General features: G+C 41.5%; 1 protein-coding gene across 1 annotated transcript in view; it reads right to left on the bottom strand.

Annotated features, from left to right (window-relative positions):
• Nucleotides 1–1,379: 1,379 nt before the first annotated feature.
• The window catches only part of TMPRSS2 (transmembrane serine protease 2), a 315,898-nt gene continuing 296,636 nt past the window's right edge, over nucleotides 1,380–20,641 (bottom strand). Inside the window, exon 16 of the transcript XR_010719510.1 lies at nucleotides 1,380–1,398. The gene's annotated coding sequence lies outside the window, so the exon portion shown is untranslated. The remainder of the gene's footprint in view (nucleotides 1,399–20,641) is intronic.

The raw sequence follows: 20,641 nt of genomic DNA, 5'->3' as shown, positions 1-20,641 counted from the left end.
AAGCTGTGCCCAGACCACACCTGTAGGAGTTGCTGGAGGTGCAGAGGTGAGGAGGGGAAAGATTGGGATCATCCCAATTAAACTCAGGTCTTTCTTCCTCATTTCCACTGAAGGGCAAGAGGAAAAAGTTGTAGCTAAGTGAAGAGCCCCCAGGGGCACTTCTGGTTTTGAGCAAGGCAAGAAATTTCTTTCCTTCACCTAAAAAAAAAAGGGAGAAACTGCTTACAAGAAGCATGGGAGGTAGGAAATTCTAAAGGAAAATAGGAATAAGATGTTCCATGTCATTCTTCTACCAGAACACTGCTCCTTGGGAAGGCTGACCTGGAACAGAGACTGGACAGAGCTGGAGAATAAAGCAGATATTTATTAAAATGCCTTTAAGGATACACCTTGGGCAGGACAAGAGCCTCGCCAGACCTACTCCCAAGGTTGACCTAAAATGGTCAGAAAATGGACAACCAGTCATGAGGTCTTAAGATTATCTTATAATCTTATAAGTTTAGGTCTATTTGCATATTGGGGTTATATTGTCCAATTACAGCTTCAGGTTGTGAGGTCCCATCCTTCTTGTTTTCTCTCTTCAGCCCAATGTTTTTTGTGCTTTTGGGCCTGAAAACTTGTAACAGCTGTCCTTGGTCTCCAGCAGGAAAAGGATTTGTTTTGTCTCCCTACCCTGTGAAGAGAGCTGAGTGACACTTAATATGAGGCTCAGATCTACACCCCTAGGCAGCACAGAATCTGAAAAATATGAAAGCTAAAACATAAGGCATCACGTAGATGGCTCCATCCCACTCTGCACACGATGGGAGAAGCAGCAGAACTTCCCGACATGGCACAGATGGACCAGGACAGGCAGCACTGGGAGCTGCTCCTCACACCTGCACCAAACCACTCTCACCACAGCCTAGGGGACCACAATTTTTATCCCACCATGTTTATTCTAGCTGGAAATAAATGAGGAGAAAGGTTGGGGTTTATTTTGCACACTGGTGCTGAGTGAATAAGTGGCAGGAGGGGGAATGTAAGCCCTCTCAGAGTGGTGTCTTGAAAAATAAAAAATGTAAAATATCAGGATTTCAAAGTTTCCTTTTATCTCTGGTTAAAATTACAAGCTTTAAAATTATTAGCTTTAAAATCCTAAGTAGAAAAGAAAAGATTTAAGATTTCTTCCCTGGTCTCAAGAGTCAGAAACATCCCTCTTTCTGAACAAAGGCTGACAGGCATATGCCATCACAGGGCTCCACACACAGGTGAGCCTTTTCAAGGAAAAGAAAAAGTGTTTTGCCGTGCAATAAAATCCAAGGCAACTTAAAAAGACTTGGGTGGGTTTTTTTCTCTAAGAGACAAAAGGTGCTGCACTTATAAAACAAGGAAAATGTTTTTTTTTAAAAAAAAAACCTCTTAGGACTGGATAATTTTCACAAATGTATTATTGTTAATGAAGGATTAAGAAATTGCTAAAGCTCACTTTCTCCCAAGGAACGCTGTGACAGTGCAACAAAAGCTGCATTTCTCCTGTATAAATCACAAAACTCAGAATGTGAGGCCTCAGGAAAGCACAAAACTCCACGGAGGCAGTCAGATCTCAGCATGCAGCAACACCCCAGCACTAACAGATATTTTGTTTTCTAACACTTAAAATACCCTGCCTCAATTTTACAATTGACTAAGAAGCAATGAGACTTTAAATGAGGAACAATGGAATGGTGTGCTGAAATCTGCAACACTGAATTGCCACAAGGAGGGGGAGAGGAGGACTGGGCTGCTTCATCCCAAATCTGAGCTGAGGGGGAAAGCAGCAGCAGCATCCCTGCGCATGCCCAGCTTGAGGGAGGCTGGGGTGTCCCAGAGTGGCTGGAAGGTGTCTCTCACAGCCACAGAGAGCACACCAGGCTCTGCAGCACAAAGATTCACGTGGGAAACAGGGTTCAGTTTGTGGGGCCCAGCTGGCAGCAAGCCCAGAAGGATCCTGGCAGGACCAAGCCAGCAAACAGCCAGGACAACCTGAGCACTCCCTGTGCCACCCCTCTGATGGCCTCCAACCCCTCTGTCCTATCAAAAACTTGCTCCTTTGCACACACAGTTTGTGCACTGGCTCTGTGAGACCAGAGCCGCAGCCCTCACCCCTGCCACATCTGACATGGAATTATTTACGGTGGAAAAGTCCTCTAAGCTCACAGGCTCCGAGCACTAACCTGACACTGCGGCACTGAAGTGTGCCTGAAAGTGCCACTTGTACATGGGTTTTAAAATCATAGAATCACTGGATGGTTTGGGTTGGAAAGAACCTTAGAGAGCATCTCATTCCACCCCCTGCCATGGGCAGGGATGTAGTAATGCACTCCCACCCCCAAGCAGGTGTTTCCATAGGAGGAAAAGAGTTGCAGTTTACCTTTGAACTTAAAAGGAAAATGGACGAGAATCTTCTGTGATGCTCTCACTGTGGCTGGTCCAGTGCCAGCACAGGAGCACTGGTTGGGCTCTGGAAATGTACCTCAAAGCCTGTTGCCAATTTCATTGTCAAGGTGCCAAATAGCCCACCTAGACCACCAAGACTAAAAAGACTGCACAGAGGGGCCCCATTGCTTTTTTGGACTGCCACAGCCAGTGTAAGTGCTCTCTACACTGTATTTGTATATAATGTATGTAATATACACATTATATTTCTTTAAGTCTGTGATGTTTGTTATTTTTGTCATTATTTAAACATTTGTATTACAAAGCACGTCCAGGGAAGTTGTCTGGCTATTATTAAGCCACTCTGGGAAGTTGCAGGTCAACCCTCAGACTTGATACATCTTCATGTAGCTTATTCCATTCTGGCCATGTGCAAGATTTTATCCCAGGGACACCTTCCACTATCCCAGGTTACTCAGAACTCCATCCAACCTGGCCTTGGACACTTCCAGGGATCCAGGAGCAGACCCAGCTTCTCTGGGCACCCTGTGCCAGGGCCTGCCCACCCTCACATGGAAAAATTTACTAAAAATACTTCCAGAGCTATCTGTGCAAGACCTCCATGGTCCCAGGAGCTGAACGAAGAGGAATTCCCAGTAAACCTCCTGCAGCTCCCTCCCTGCACATCAGGGCTCCCACAGGTGCTCTCCATGGGAGCTCTTGGCTCACCAGCACTAGGGATTGCTGGATCCTCGTGGGGTTTGGAGCCCTGACTGCTGCTGCTCACAAAGGTTCACTGCACCCTTGTCTCACACAGAAAACAACCAAATTTTTTTAAAAATTTACAGATCTCACCCCTCCCCAAGACACAGGGAGGGGGAAAGCTCAGTACACACCCGCCATCACCACTGTAACCCATACTATGGGTAGAGTGAATCAGTCAGGATCCTAAAGGTCAGCAGCTAAAACAAATATAAATTGAAACACAATTAAAACAGATCTCTTTGCTTTGGGGGGGCCAATCTTTCCTCTTCAATGTATGTTTTACTGGCACATCCAGCTCAGAAAATGTGAGGAACTCTGTGAGACTCAGCTAAGTGTGAGCCCAAGGTGAGCAATACACCATCCTGACAAAGGATTCTTGCATTCTTGAAATGCAAGAACAATTCAGTTCTCCCCAAAAATAAATATGGTTTGCAGCCCTTCTATGCAAAGCTGCTATATTGCACTGTTTATTTAATATGAAAGTTATATAGGATTGCACGTGGTTCTTCCTCCCTTTAGGGGGGCTCAATTTCACCTTTTGATTTAATCTTGTTCGATGTTTCCCTCACCATTTTAGAAATGTTTTCAAAGCAGGCAATCTCCTATTGAATCTCCCTCTTAAAATAAAGGCTTATTACAGTTGATGATTTATGTAAGTCAAGAATAGCTTTACAAATCCTCATGCAAATAAGACTTGAAGCAAAAAAACCCCACAGGGATTCCCTTGCCCTCAGGTACTACAATGTTTTAATTCGGTTGGTTACACAAACCCTACCTTTCCAAAAACCGTTTTGTTTTTTCTTTGTCAGAAGCACAAACTTTCTTGTTGCCTGGCCTAAGGGCTTCTTTTGTTTGTTTGTTTAGTTAAAAAGCTGTGGGTTTGGCAGCCTGCCTGGTGATGCTGCACAGCGCTGCAGGGATTTCAAGGGCTCTCCTATCACTTGCAGGTACTTTTGTTGTCACAGATTCAGGGTTTGGCTCTCAACCCCATCTTCTACCAACAGCTGCAGGAGCCACCCTCAGACATTGAGCAGGACCCCAAGTTGAGGGGGAAGAATTTAGCTTCCCTCTCACCACAGCAAATCCCTGCCAAGTATCCCTATATAGAGGATTCATGTTTTATATAGACTTGTAGGTGATACAGGTGATCCTGTGGTTATAAAGGGACATCTCAAGGTGAGTGGCCACTTAGGATAGAAATAAGATTAAAACTATAAAATATAAATTTTAAATATATATATAAATTTTATATATATAAATTATATATATATATATAATTTTAAAAAATAAAATAAAAAACCAAGAAAAATTTAAAAAAAAATGGAGGGCAAGATGGAAGAAAGGAAAATAATAACTTGTCTTGTGATCTTGGCACCTGACTTCAACCTGTACCACATTACACCCCTCAGCTTTTAGAAGACACTTTCAAACACAAATAGACTAAAATAACTCTGTGCACCTGAGCAGTCACTTTGAGTCCCCCTGTAAAGCACCTTTCAAGGTCCATCCTTGAAACTCAACCAGCTGCTGATCTAAAGGCGCATTAACTGGTGCATCAACACCATGTGGTGCCCACAGCCAGGGAACTGCTGTTGCAACCCTGATGAATGATGAAACAGATAATAGCAATGACTAACAGAACAGTGTAAATAACACGGGAAAGAAGAATTTAATTTTTCACTCTGTTACGCAAGATTTATTTCACCTACGGAGTTGACTTCTTTAAAAGGCTTGGAGATGATGTTGTGGAATTGAATCACTGTTGTTGAATATTGGCCTCAGACCCTCACAGAGCAAATCTCCCAGTCAAAAAAAATGAGAGAATTTAAGGGGGAGCAGGGCAGGGGTTGAAAGCAACATCATTTTTGTCGGATGAGAAAGACTTAATGGCACCATTAACTTTAATTTATGGAAGAAGATTTGCAGAACATGGCCCAGTTCTACTAAGAAATCACCTGTAGGAAGGAAGGGGCAGCTCCCTCTTGCCTGTCTGGACACTTCCATCAGTGTGGAAGTTCAGAGGAAAACATCCCTTGTTGCTCATTTGCTTGCTGGGGGGTTGCTCTGTTTGTTCTAATTCAATCACACAGTTGAGCTGTAGCCCAAACAGATACAGATGGGACCACAACTGGCAGGTTTTAATTCTTCTTACTGATTCTGAAGTGCTGAAAGGAAAAAGAAGATCCTACATTACCAGCTCAAAATTTGTGCTTGTAAGAAGGAGGAGGATGTTGGAACCCTGGGCACTGAGAATTTTAGGCTTTCTGCGCTGAGAGGCACTGAGCCCCAAGAAAACACTGCATTTGACCTGAGGCCTTGGAAAAGGCTTCCAAAATTGAGTGATAGCACTGGGATTGTGGGTGTGTAGTTTGAATAGAAGTGTGTAATATCTCATGGTGGAAAACTTAGAGTTTAAGGTTTTAGTATATAGTAATATATATATAAAGCAAAATGGAGATTTGGGGGCATAAGCTAGTCCTTCTTTTTCACCTTCTCCTTCCTGGGTCTAGGTGGTATTTTGTAATTGGACAGAAAAGTGTCAGGGGAAGACGGGAAAGAACTCCACTCCTCAGAAAAGCCAGGATCTCTTCAGATTCTTGCCCTCAAGTATATCTAAAATACCACAGCACTCCAACCAGTCTTTTTCCTTCCTTTTACCTAAGAGAATCCATTGTTTTTTAAGTGCAGAACCACAGAATCACAGAATGGATTTGGTTTAAGGGACCTTAAAGATCATCCAGTCCCAACCCCTGCCAGAGGCAGGGACCCCTTCCACTTCCCCAGGCTGCTCAGAGCTCCATCCAAACTGGTCTTAAACACATTTTTAACACCAAAGGTAACTTCCCAGCTGTCCTTTTTTAAGATGTACCCACAAAGTCATTTAAGCTACAGCCTGGGTGAAGACTGTATATAGATGCATAAATAAAGATGCAGAGCAGTGACTTTCTATCACACAGCAACAACTTCAGGTTGCTGAGAGTCACTCTCAGAAGGAATTAATTGGTAGCATTTTACAGGCCCAAAAAAAAAAAAAAAAAAAAAAATCACACATCCCTCATCTACCTTGTCATTTGATGATGCTGCCTCTACAAATCAGGCAATCTGCATTAAAAACATTAAACTATTTAGATGTATAAAATGAGGCCTATTTTTCCACTGATAAATACATTTAGCTCATCAACGTTAATGGGAGCTCGAGGCAACATAATTACAGAACACATATAATTTGAATTAGCTACTGTGAATCAAAAGTACAGTTAAGTTTTACCCTGTCAACCTCTCCTCTCTGCAGCCATCTATATACACCTTTTTGCCATGTTTTAAGATTGCAAAGCTGCAAAAAAATTTTACTGGTATGAAGTTAAACATATTTCCCTTTGTTCTTAAAGTATAAAAACATCAGATAATTAGACAGTGCTTTTTTTAAAGGATATAAATACTTCAAATCCTCTTTAACTCTCTCAGCACCAAGTCATGTCCTCAAGTCTTATCCACGTTTGTGATGGGGCCTTCCTAATTCTAAAACCTACTTTTCTCCATTTCCACTGATACACAAACAAAATCTTCATCTTGCCTGCTTTTTATCTCACTCAGTATCCTCAAATTCCACATGAGTGTCCTCTAACTTCATCTTCAATGCCTTTTTTCTCCAGGGAAGAGGAAAGAGATCAAAAGAAAGGAAGTGCAAGGAAAGCAGGGAAGAAAAATTCTTTTGATAAAAAATAGAACTTATGATAACTGTGTGTTTAAAAGAATAACATCAAGTTTTGTTGGAAACTTACATGTCCCCAAATTAAAACTTTAAGTATAATAACTGTCAGGTCAATTATAATTGTTTACAACATCTGACAAGGAAGGAAAAATCACAAGTAATAAATAAGATTGCCACACCCTTGGATCCAGAACAGAAAATCTCAAGACTTTCACATAAGTAAATAAAAAATGAGGATTAGCCTCTTTTTTCTGTGGAAAAAAAAAAAAAACCCATTCCATCGAGAAAGAGATTAGGAAATCTCTTATTAAACATCAGCTTCTCCTCCACTTTGTCACAGCATTTGTCTGCTGAAGTAGGGCATCCAGCTATTTTACACTCTGAAAAACAGCTTTTCCCCCCACCTTTATCTCCCCCTGTTAAAAATGTTTTGTTTAACTTGACAAACTGGACATGATCAGGTGTGTTTGACCAAGGCACACATCCTGCACCCACCTTTTGATTCAAATAAACCACAGGGCTGGGCTTTTTCAGTGTCTACTGTGCTCACAAGATGTTGCTACTGAATTAATGCCATTAAACACCCAAACCCATTAACTGCACAGATGATTAGTGAGAAAAGGGGGTGAATTACTGTACCAGACTGTGTTTCTGTTCAAAGGGACACACAGCTTCTGTAAAGAGTTTATAAACCTCAATATATGCCACTGGCTTCAGCCTTGACAGACCACCAAGAGCAAGTCAAGCATGAATTCTCTCATTGTCAAATTTAATAGAATCTCAGCAAAGGGAAAATCCTCATTCTGTGCTGCAAACATTCAAAGTCACAGCCTGCTGCTCGTTTCTTAATTATGTACAAACCTATTTAGCACTTCCACTCAGAATGTCATTTTTGTCTGACTAAAACTTTGAGGAAGTATCTTTAAAATGGAGGGAGAGAGTTCTCAGTCAGGAATGAATAGCAATTGGAGGCTTTATTTTACACAAGACAAAGTTTCTAACTAAATAAAAAGGGACATAAATTTTCCAAATTATTTTCTCTCCATTTTTTTTTCCCTTGAAGGCAAATCCTGTGAATATTTTTGGTTAATTGTAAAGAATCAGATTGAGTCTTTCTTCCCTCTTCACTTCTAGTCACACATTCCCATTCTGTGCTCAGTAGAGGCAGATTCTGAAACAAAGACATCAATCATAATGTAATCAAGGATTCGTTAGAACTTAATTTTTTACTACCTGGTTAAAAAAAAAACCCCACACACAAAGAGATTAAAAAAAATTAAGCAATCTACAGAATAACCACAAGAAGTCTTACTCCATTTTGCAATGGAAAAGGCTAATTGACCACGTCAAGGAAGTTTTAAGGGTTAAAAAAAGGAATGTGAGTCAAGGTTTGTCGTTCAATCTTTGACCACTACCTGCAGCTCTCTCTGTCGCCAGCCTGAATATCAAATACAAATAAGAGCTTAACAATCCTTGTTAAAATTCAGCCTGAATACTGCATTTTCTAGTAAACATTTCTACTAAATCTCCTAACAACAACACAGGTTACCCAGCACTAGAAACACGCTGTGTCTCATTATGCATTTCAACTTTCTCCTTTTCTCTTTTGATGCACAGAAAAAAATATACCTTGTGTAAGCTTATCCTTATTTAGGTTTACTACACAAAACCACTGCATTTTTACAGAGCCATGATGCCATAAAATATTTATAAGGACAAACGAAACCAGCAGAGATCTTTGCAAAACCATTTAATGCCACCAGCTTTCCCCAATTCCTGCAGAAGGTGACTGAAAGGATCTTGTTAGTTCAGTAGGAGGGAGACCAGCCTAACAAGGCTGAACATGCTCAGATTGGAGCCAGCAGCACAAGAACACAACCTTGTTGTGCTTTCTTCTCAAGAGATGTCTGAAAGGTTTGTCTAAACAGCAGGGGCACAATGAAGAGGGAATGAGCCACCAAGACTTTCTCCATAAAATCAAAATTCCCTTTGATTCAGCTGGCAGCGCCTGAGAATAATAAGGATTTAGGTTTTGTGTGGGATGAGTTCAGAAAGCTTAGGCTGAGCAAAGTGTGTCAGAATGGAGCAACCCTGGGTGGAAATTGCTGAAAGGTGACAAACACCATTCCTGTTAGGAGGGAGGGTGCAAGAGAATCCATCCTGGAGACTTCAGGTATTTCAGACTGAGGCTACAAAGAGAGCTGCAGAGGGTCTTTTCACAAGGGCGTGGAGTGACAGGATGAGGATGAATGGCCTTGAGCTGAAGGAAGACAAGGTTAGTTGGGATAATAGCAAAAAATTCTTCCCTGGGAGTGTGGCATGGCCCTGGCACAGATGCCCAGAGAAGCTGTGGCTGCCCCTGGATCCCTGGCAGTGTCCAAGGCCAGGTTGGAAATCGGGGCTTGGAGCAGCCTGGGACAGTGGAAGGCGTCCCTGCCCATGGCAGAGGTGGCTCTGGATGCCCTTCCAACCCAAACCATTCTGGGATTCTGAGCAGAGGCTTCTGCTCCCTGCCCTGGCAGTAGAGAAGGGAAGACATGAGTAATTTTTTCTACATCTTTACAGAAGGTTCACCAGGCAAGGAGGCAAATGGTAGGATTTCATACCCCAAATCAACACCAGAGCAGCAACACCAAAGGTATTGTGACTTTTTTTTGAATTTGGGCTGTATAGGGTGGAGGGAAATAGACAATTATTCTGTAACCACAAAGTTGGAAAAATGTAAGGGGGGGAATAGTAAATACAGAAAAAAAGAACAAATCAATTGTTTTTTCAACCTCCTGGCAAAATCCCCAAGCCACAACCACACGTTTCTGGAGGCAGAAACTGGAGCCAGCCTGGAGGGGCAGAGCATGTACAAAAGTAAAAGAGATTGTGGTGTGGTTTGGGATTTTTTTTTTTTTTCCTTTAAAAAAGCAGGGTGCAACTACCAGGCAATTATTCTGGATATTTGGGATGGGGAGACACACATTTCAGACTTTCCTGATCAGCATCTCAGGAAACAAATGTAGTTGCCAATTGTCTGTGGGTCACCACCAATATCATCTTTAATGTCCACAAAGACACTGAAATTTCATTTCTCCAACCCTGAAATATGAAATATTGGATTCTACTTGCCTCCTGGGAAAGCACAGTATTTTTATTCCCCCCCCTCAAATCCATTGCCTGCTGTGACTCCTTAAAAATCTATTCAGATTTTCTCTGTCCCCCCTAATTTTTACAGGATGCAGCCTATGCAAGCTCTATGACTATTTACAAAATAGGTTTTATTAAAGAAATGAATGCACAGTCCTCCCCTTTGTTCCTCTTGTACCTGGTGCAGAACCTAAATATCAAACTGATTTCAAGGGAACAGGAAATATTTACTTGGTGGAGAGAGGCAAGATGAAAAAGCAGCTCTGGCACTGAATCTATTGTATCCCATCAGCTTTTCTATCAGCCTCACTAGCAATTTATTTTTCAGTTTATGCGCATGTCTGGGTGGGAAAAACAAGGCAAAAAAAGAAAGTTCTGAGCATCAACAGTAATTTGCAGGTGGCTTCAAAGGAGGCAGGGTAAAACACCCCCATGTTCAAGACAGCAATGCTCACATTCTACCATTTTAGCTCTTAAAACACGAGGTTTTTATCCAGTTCCATGGGAGGACACCTTTAAAAAAAAAGGTGATTTTCCCTTGATGACTACCTGTCAGCTAATTATTAGTGTGCTTCCAAGTGCCCCTAAGTTTGCCCATCCTCTCTTTTCCAAGTAAATTGCAATTCCTTGGAAACAGAATATGACATCACAGGAAGGTTTGTGCAGAAGCTCTCCCTGGATGTCCGTTCGTGTTAGTTTCATCATTCATAACAAGTGTTTAAAAAGCAAAAAAACAACCATGATGCATAATGCATTGTGTCATGATGCATAATAATAATAATTAAAACCCCTCCCCCAGCTCCTGAGGTTTTAAAAAAAAAAATCTTTCCAAGTAAGCATTTCAGCGGAAAGGCTTTGACAAAAAATGCCATTTAGGGACTTTCAAATTTACAGCCCTGCAATTTGTCATCATTTATATTAGCGAGAAGGTTTAAAACAAAAACAACAACAATGAAAGGAAGATAATATAATGCAATTTTGTACTTGATGAATCTCCTGTTGACTAAAAACCCCTATGCCTGGCAGTCAGAAAAGTTATTAACCTGCCAAATTACAGATGGAATTGGTGTATTTTTTTTTTCCCCCAGAATTCTTTAAGCAAGAGAATATAGAGTATCCTATATTCAAGTATTAGCAAAGGTTACTTGCCTCTGGAATATTGATTAGCACAACCCTTGTGGGAATTATTTCACTTTTCCAAAGCAAATTAAAGATCTGAAAAGCAATTCTCAACTTAACTTCAAATGCAGTTATTTAAAAATGGATGATTAACGCAATTACTGCCTGGCACAGAGAGCACAGCTTTCCAGAGGCAGCCAGCAGAATTCACAGCCAACGCTGAAATCAGATTACCTTGAAAGAGCTCCCTTGATCCAGGGGAGAAAAAATAAAATTGATACCTGGGAGCTTATTTCTCACCTGAATAACACATTTTTCCTCCTCAGCCATGGACTGCATTGCAGTTGGCTGCATGTGCACTCACTCCAGCTCAGGTTTTCTGTGGTTTCCACACTAAAATACACTGGAGGGACTGATTTATTTGCATCCCACAACTCGTTCTCCAATCACCCCCAAGGTTTCTGAAGTGCCTGCTGAACAGTGCAAACACTGCCTAAAATAAGCATTTCTGCAGGCTATTTTCTTTAGCAATGATTCACTCAACAGCAAATTAATCTGGTTTTCCTTTTTGGACTCCCATGTAGGAACTAGCAGCATGGAGTGCACCTGTCATGTTCCTGAGCATGGGATATTCTCATTTTTTGAGGAACCCATGAAAACCAAGCAGATTTTTTTGCCACTGCACCTGCAAACAAGTAACAAAGCAGGGTTTTGAGCTCAGGTTTTGTATGCTAATGCTAAACCACCTAACTCTGTTCTTCTGCCTCGTTCTGGAGCCATTAAGATCCAGCACAGTTTCAAAATCCTGGCAGAAATATTTCCACCGAAACTTTGTGTCAATTGCTGCTGAGTTTTAAAACACCAATACATCCTCCTGCTAAAATAAGGATTTGATAATGCCAGTAATACACATTTCAGAAGTAATTATTTTAGTATTTTTTTATTACTCCTATTTCAGGTTCTAAAAATGTGGTAGTTTTAAATCTTTACAGAGAGCATAAGTGATAATGAGCTGTAAATCCACAGAACTAAAATGTTGCTGGGAGCACTACTTATGACTTGTCAATCAGCGTGTCTAAAAGTATTTCAGGAGTCTAGAAAGTGATGGGATTTTTCTTCCACCACATACATTAAACCACACACTATGAACACAAAACTGAAGATGTCTATATGCTTTTTTTTTTTAAAAAAAAAAAAAGTAGTTCTAGGAAAGGGTCATATAACAACATTTTAATTTATTGTCCAGTGTGATGGCTCAGTGATGACTTTTTCTTGCTTTTCTGAATAAAGAGAAGAGCAGGCTAGCAAATGTGAGCTGTTATTTAATCCTGTATTATGCAATGTTTCATGTTCCAAGCAATCTATTAATGAATTGGGAAGCTGTGTAAAAGCAAATGTAATTGTCAGCCAGATCCAAAAGCAATGAGCTACAGTCAAGAACAGGCAAATCTTTGTTAGGTGTACTAGAATATTTAGGAATTTCTGTAAGTGCATAAAACAAAAGTGTCTTCATCAATGTTTATTACTTAGGAAGGTCTCAAGGGGCTGGAATCCTGCCTCAGTTTTATTCCCTGGGTTCTGGAGCACCAACAACTCCATCTATGATGTGGAAAAAACTGTGAATTGTCCATTTCAGACAGAAGGAATTTTGAGCTACGACAGGTCAGCAGTGAAAATTCAAATATAAGGAGGATTTGAATAACATTTCCAACTGTAGTTACTGCTTAGTGGGGGAAAAAAAATTATATAGAGAGAGGCCTTTTTCCAGAAGCACTATTGCCTGTCCATCTGGTGTTAATATTTGCCATAGCCACCATCCAGAAAAGAGTCTCAATTTCTGTACTTAGAGTTCATTAGTTGTGGTTCTAACACTCTTATCCTGGAATAATCCCAAAAGATCATTTATACCCAAAAAATTGTAGACTAGATCACCACCAACTGCTCAGACCCGACACAAACAGAACAGCTCTGTTATTCCTGAAAGGCAAGGCCAGAGAAAACACCAACAACAGAATCTTTTAGGGGCCAAATCTTCATGTGTTTTAGGTCAAATTGTGCAGGGTTTGAGGGTCAATGTAGCTACTTTTAATCAGGTATAATGAACTGGACAGCGTCTCATAAAAGAGAGGATGAAAATGGTCGGGGTACTCTGACAAGGAAAAATAATTCAAGATACACCTTTTCTATTTTTTTGCTTTTTTCCTCCCTGTTAAAGTGTCTTGTCCTTTGGGAACCTCAGTCCTGAAAGGACAGGTTTTCTCCAACATTTGCACATTTATGCCAGAGCACAACTAATTAAACACCATTTTGCCAGGACTTTCACATTTGTTAGAGTCTGTCACGATCAAAAGCTGTGCATGTTAATCGTTTCATAGAAGTGCACGTGCTCATTTTGAAATTGCATGCCAGGCTTTGGTTTTTTGAGGTTTTATAAAATTATTTGTCTATGATATTTTCTCAAAGAAGTTTATTTGCTAGAGACACCAGTAAAACATGACTGGTCCCAAATGTAAGATTGCTGGCTGATAAAATTAAATCACTTCAATTCTCTTTTCTGTGGAAATCTCATTGATCTGATCTGTGATCTCTTCCTTTGCCAGAAAGCATTTTTGTGACTATTCTTTCTAAACATTCTCCCACATACACCCCAAGCTGATGAAAGCACAGGCAGAACTTGAAAGGAATATTGACTTTGTAGAAGCACATTTATTATCATTGAGTAATTTTTTTTCCAAGAGGGAATAAGATCCACTCCAGGTGTAAATGAATCCAAACTTCTTTCTGGCAGAGCTAAAGAAAAATTTCTCATGCAATTTCAGTCATCTCTGATGATGAATATTTACATTTCTGGTGTGACCGAGGAAGGACAGAAAAGGGAACAGTAGGAGAAAAATAAGTTAAAACACAGGTAAATTACTCTCCTCACTTTCAAACCAATTTTTTGGGACTGGCAAGTGCTGTGAGATGGCACCAGAGATAGCCCCGGGCTGGAGAAGGGAGGACAGCAGGAAGAAGCAGCTTTTCCTCCTGAGGTGAGAACCAGTGCTGCACTAGCTGTTAATGCAAGAGGAAAAGGCAAAAGACACAAAAATTTAAATTTTCCTCCCCTCTGGCCAAAAAATCTTCCACACATGGGTGGCCCAGAGTTAAGTGCACACAGTAGCTAAATAGTTTGGATTCACTAATTCCACTTTGAAAATAAAACATATGGGTTATCCAGTGGCTGTTGTTGGGTATTTTTTTTCTCTCTCCCCAGACAATCTTATTTCTGCTCTGTTTAGTTGTTGTTGCTAGGCATTATTAATTGTCATTCATGGCAAACGTAGTCAGCTGCTCACAGACCCAATTCCAAGAGGAAGCTGCAGGCTTTTTTTTTAAATTTTTTTTAACAGAAAAATATCCAGGTTAGTGCCAGAGGATCATTTCCTCATTCTAATAACCTCCTGTACCTCCTTTCCTCTTGAGATATACAGAAAATAGACACTGCAAGCAGCAGAGGACTGAGACACCTGCAAGACACGGGGATTTTTCTGAGACTGGACAGGACTAACTGCATGTACTTGTTCCAAACTATTTACAGGATTTGGGGGCAGTCTGGAGCTGCACCTGACACAAGCCATATTTTCCAGAAAAAAATAAAATAAAATATAATAAAAAAATAATAAAAAAAGGAGATAGTTGACAATATTTCTCACTGTCCAACACCTGAGTGCTGATTTCTGGGGGAAAAAGAAAAGAAAAATTAGCAGTCAATGGTACAAACTAGTTAGAGGCAGATTAGAGAGTGGGATAACCTTGGGGAGAGGGTGCCCCAGAATCAAAGACTTAAAAATGGAAGGGGCTGCCCCAGCTTGTGAACCTGTTCTCTCTCTTTTCCCTCCACGAGAAGAAATTGTGTGCAGCCCTTGATCATGAAGCCTGAGCTGATCCTCCCTTTAAAACAGAACACTCAAATTGTAATCCAACCAACCAGCCAACCCCAAACACACTGGGAAAGTGAGGAGGTCAGGGAGAGGAGCAGGGAAAGGTTTACACCCAATAAAACCAGCCAGGGAAGAGTGACTGCTCCCAAAAGGGCAGTAGGTGTGCCAGGCACAACACCAGCACTCTGACAAACCTGCTGGTGCTCAGAGGAAAAAGAACATGAAAATGTGCAATGCCAAGCTTAAAAAGGAAGAAGTCCATCGAATTTCTGTTCAAGAAGCCTCAGGAGACTTTAACTGAGGTCAGAGCTGTGTCCCTCCTCTCTCCCCCAAAGAAACACCCTCTTCAAAATTAATCTCTGTCTCTCTGTAGCTGCCTGAAGGTGGGAAGCCAGAATAGTTACAGATTTATTGAGCTCTGATTCAGCAGCATTTAGGAAGAGTTTTATGCTTAAAACAGCACCAGCTCATGCTGTGCACCTGGATGGTGATATCCCATCAACAGCTACCAGTTTTTACATGGAGAACCCACAGGAAAACACGACCGAGGCACTTGGCACCAATGGCAATGAAGGGTGTGGTGGGGTTTTTATGCACACAGGAGATGTGGATGGGTTGCCCCTTCCTCCTGAGCTTAGATTTGCCTCTCCAATGCAAATCAGCACTGACCTCTGCTGCTGGACGATTGGAATGTGTTCTTCCCAGGGAAAGAGCAAGGATGAGGCAGTGACACAGAGATGGCATTTCCCAAAGCGTGTTCATGCTGCTCACCATGAATTCCTCCACTTCCAGAGGCTCAAAGCTCTAAGAATATTTACATCCACCCAAAAGAGCACTTGTTATGTGGGCAGGGGACGTGTTCCCACTGCACAGACAGGGAGGTGAGTTGGAGACTTCAATGGAATAGCTTGGAGTTCCTCATTCAGCACAGCCCTTCTCCCCACTTGGATATCTTTCCCTTACTCCAGGATCACCTTTGCAAAGCTGATTTCTGTCTGGAAGACCACACAGAGAATGCTAAACAAACAAAACAAAACAAAAAAATAAAGAAAGGCAGGCATGCAATTACCTCCCATGGAATTCTTAATGCACTTCCCACACATGCTTTAGTGTATTTTGCAGCAACGTCCTCAGGTCACAAGCTTAAGTAGCTTACCCAAGGCCAGGCAGAGTCTGAGGACCTGTCCACATGGGGATACTCAGGAAATGAATCTGAAATTAAACTTTTAAAAAGAATGAGCTAAGCAGCATCCTAAGCTAGCACTTTCATTTAGAATTAGAGCCTTAATTCAGCTTAGCCTAATTCTTTCAGTTCTAAAATGAGGATGGTGACACAAGCCTACTTCCAGATCTATTTATCTGGCTGGGCTGAAGGTATTACTGCCTGCAGCTACTCATCACTGCCTTCCAGATGGAGGATTGCACCCCACAAACCCTGCCAGCAGAGGGGTTCAGGGGAGTGGTCCAGCTGCAATATAAAGCAGGGGATTTGCATCCATCCCATGTGGGTTTGGGGCAATTGCCCCTCCCAAACACGTAGCAGGAGACAGCCATAAGTTTTAATTTCTTAAATCTGCACAGATGTTGGCAGAGCAAACATCTGCCCACAATCTGTTTGGAGGGAGCAGAACTGAGGAAAGAGTGCAAACTGGTGAGCCAAGGGTGAGAGAAGACTCCCAGGATGGGATCTCTGGCAAAGGATGAGGCTGAATTCATCGGCAGGGCACAGATTTTCTTAAATCATGAGATCTCAGTTTTCCATCACTGCCACACAACCGCACTTTGATAGAATGAAGGTGGCTTTTGGCCTCTATGACTTTAATTACGTTATTTTTAATTTAAATTACTCATTTGCCCCACTTTGGTTTACAGCTGGCAAAAGATTGTACACGCCAGTCACATCACAGGTAAAATTTTTTTTCCTAGACAGTCTGAAAGGAGTAAAATAAGATGTTAAAAGAGCTCTATGAATCTCTGACAGCTTTTCAGGTAAAAAAAGGGAAGGAGAGGGAAGGGAAAACATTCTTTACATCCATATTCCCTCGCTCTACCTTCCCACACCTGGGGTACAAAAAGGCAAAATCCCCCTAGACAGGTCTTGGCAACCCTGTGCTCAATCTGTTTCACACTTCCCCTGAGATAAATTCAGGAAAGGGGGAGAGGGGAAGAGGGAGGGAGGCTGTTCCATGATAGTGTTTTCTGCACTGTAGGATGGAAACAAACGAAGGGATTTAAATTTAACATCCTCCCTCTAAACTCCAGCCACTCATTACTATCAGACTCTGACAGAGGAAGACACTGGTTCCTACCTCCATAAAAACAGAGAAGCCACTTAACATATTCAGCTCTGCAACACCTGTAAATATTTAATTTTGAAAGCCAAAGCACCTCTTGTTTAAAAAAATTAATGTTATTATTGGGGTTTTTTGTTTGTTTTCCTCCAGTATGTTGAACTGAGTCATATGAAATTAGATGACCTAAAAATTCAGGACCCCAAAGACAAAGAAAGCAATGCTGCAGCTGAGCATTAATCCCTCAGCAGCACCAAGGTTGTAATTTCAGTGTGTTCCTCATTCTACACCCTTGCTGGGGATTACCTCCTGGAGATGGCATGCAAAAATAAACCTGTGGGAGAAAGGAGGGCAAAGCAGATAGTAGGAGTAGAAAAAACCTTCTCTCTCTCTGCACCCCACTCTCACACAGACAGAAAATTTGTTCTGCAAGGAAGAGAGTCTCTGGACCAAAATACATTCTGTCTTTGAAAAGGAGGGAATTATTTGGGGAAAATACCACTCAGAATGCAAACAGATTGAGGATTTAGCCGCACCATAGTTTTTGCCTTGGTAAGTTATGAATGGGACATGGGGTGAGTGTACATTAATAGAAAACAAAAAGCTTGGAACCTTTTTCCCCTCTGCTATTTTTTGTAATCCCTAGCAACATTCAGATCCTCTAGGAGGAACCTACCTACTTCTGGTTGTGTGCAGCAGAGGAGGAAAACAAAAAACCCTTTTCCCCTGCACGCCAACACTAAAAGGAACTGTAGTGGGTTTAATAGAGAAAATCCATTAGGCATGGGGAAAGGCAGGAGCCTCCTATCAAGCTGCAAACAGGAATGCTTAAGCACAAGGCATTCAGGCAGTGGAAATGCATTCAGAGCATTTAGCACGTAGGATTAATCGAATTATAATTTAATCATCTGATCAAACACTAATTAGCATAATCACTTGAGGGGAAAAGCTGCCAGAGGAACAGACGAAGGAACACCTTGGGCACCAGCACATTTTAATGACGCGAGATTGTGCACAGATAATTTTTTTTTTCCCTCCCTTAATAAAACACAACAGAGGTTGAGGATTGTGGTGCTGAAGAAGCAGTTTGAAGCAGTCCTGGATCACACACAGTTGAAAGATGTTGAGGCAGGGTCTGCAGGCTTTAGTTAATTCAGGTTTAAGGGCTGTAAAAGCACAGGAGCACTCCACTGCCCTGGTTTGCCTGGTGAAGACTCGAGCATGAGCACACCCTTTAGCCCACTGTGTTTCCATTATAATCATCCCTTGCTGTTTCCCCCAGAGTGTCCCACATGAATGTTTAACTATGGATCGCTTAGATGACCTTCAGGGATACAGCAAAGTATTAGCATCCTTTTACAAACTGCATTTGAAATAATTAGTCTGAATCAGCTGGGTTTCTTTGGCTCAGGGCGGGCAAGAACAGAAAAGCAAGAGATAATCAGGGAGCTTTGCTGTGTGATACTGACTTTCCTGGGAAAAATCAGACCACTCCTGTAAGGCAGAAACCTGGAGAGACCAGGGAAATCACCCCTGGTGTTTGCCCACACTATCAAATGACACTTGCTAGGTTGAAAAATATGGACAGGAGGAAGCCTGGAAGAATTTATGGAAAGGAAGAAGGGCAGAAGCAGGACTTGGACAGGGAAAAGAATCTTCAGAGTTGTCTCTTGTTTGATTTTTCTTTTTTTACACAAAATAACAGTAGAATTACTCTGAACAAGTGTTTAGGTTTTCAAATGGATAATTCTTCTGGACCTTAAAAAAAAATCCAAATGTCATGAACTGCAACATTTATAGAGAAGATCAAAAAATCACTGAGATTAGAAAAGACCTCAGAGATCATTGAATCCAATCACTAGCCCATAATTAACCCGTGTGCCTACGTGCCACAAGACTGGGCTTGGGAAAAGTTTCCTACAATGTTATGTAAGGGAGCAAAATGATGAGCTGCTTACCTACATTTTAAAGGCACCAGATCACACAGGCTCAGGCCTGTGAGCTAATTTAAATTGATTGTATCCCTCTTACAGAGCTATTACTAATAATCCTTTCAGCTCCTCAGAATGAGTGCACCTTAATAAAATGAGGCAACCAGATTCAGCACAGGGCAAATTCACCTCAGGGTTTGCCCATATTGTGCACCCTCCTATGTGCAATCAATATTCAGAGTCTGGAAACTCTCAAGAAAGCAGGAAGCAGCATTTCCTTTGCAGGTGATGGTGCCAGAAAACCTCTCAGCAACAGAGCTGTATGTCCCTTTAAAGCATTGTCACACTTTCAATAAGTGATAGATGAACTAATAACAAATGTGGAATGGTTTGGGTTGGAAGGGACCTTAAACATCACCCAACTCCAATCCCCCTGCCATGGGCACCTTCCACTACACCAGGTTGTTCAGGTTGCCCCATTGTAAGGCAATGAATCAGTTTCTCACTGACATGAAGGTAAAACCACCATACTGCACACACTCCTGACTCAAGGAGAGAGATTCTATACTGTCAGAAAAACCCTTTTTCTGACCCGGATATGGAGCTCCCATGAGGTGTTTTAAAGGCTTTTATTCCATTTTCAATCTCATGAGAAGGGTGAGGTGGTACAGGTGTTACAATTCACGCCATCAAAATCAGAATCCAAACTATTTCTTAATTACAATACATTATAGGCGTTCAATGCTGCTAATGCTTCTAAGCCAATCATCTATAAAAATACTCCACGTGAGTTTGGTACAATACATCTTTCATGGTTCTATTTCTCCAAAATATCTAGTCAATTTGTAAGGTCATCATTTGAAACTTGTTTTTAGTTCACTTTCTCTCTCAGCAATGTATGTCCTATTCCTTGGCCTTTCTAAGTCAGCACGCTTTATCTCAAGGTTTGCATACAGATGCACAAGACTGTGTGAGCCTTCTGTTGGGCTTTGAGAATTCTCTACAAATCCATTTCCCACATCATACCACCACACATGGAGGTCACTTAATTAAAAAGTGAAAGCAGTTCCATTAGGATTTAAAAGGTATGGGGTCTAAAATATGTTACTTTTTAAAAACACCTAGCTTTAAATTCCTGTCCGTTTCCTCCCAAGCAACAGCTCGAAAGCAAACTCAGGAGATTCTGCATCTCTTCCCAAAAGCTGCAATATGGGAAAGTGTGAGGGGAGGGGCCCAGAGCTGGCAACATTACCCTGATCAGAGACTGCAACCATCTTCCCAGAATCATCCCTAAATCTCTCTTCTCTTCCTGCCCTCTGGAAGGTCCTGAGCCAAGGGAGAGCATCCCCTGCTGCAAACACAGCTCAG

Source organism: Chamaea fasciata, unplaced genomic scaffold (genome assembly GCF_029207755.1).
Source record: "Chamaea fasciata isolate MVZ Bird 193981 ecotype frontalis unplaced genomic scaffold, bChaFas1.0.hap1 SCAF_2, whole genome shotgun sequence".
NCBI classification, from domain to species: domain Eukaryota; kingdom Metazoa; phylum Chordata; class Aves; order Passeriformes; family Sylviidae; genus Chamaea; species Chamaea fasciata.
This window is presented reverse-complemented; position numbering and strand designations above follow the sequence as displayed.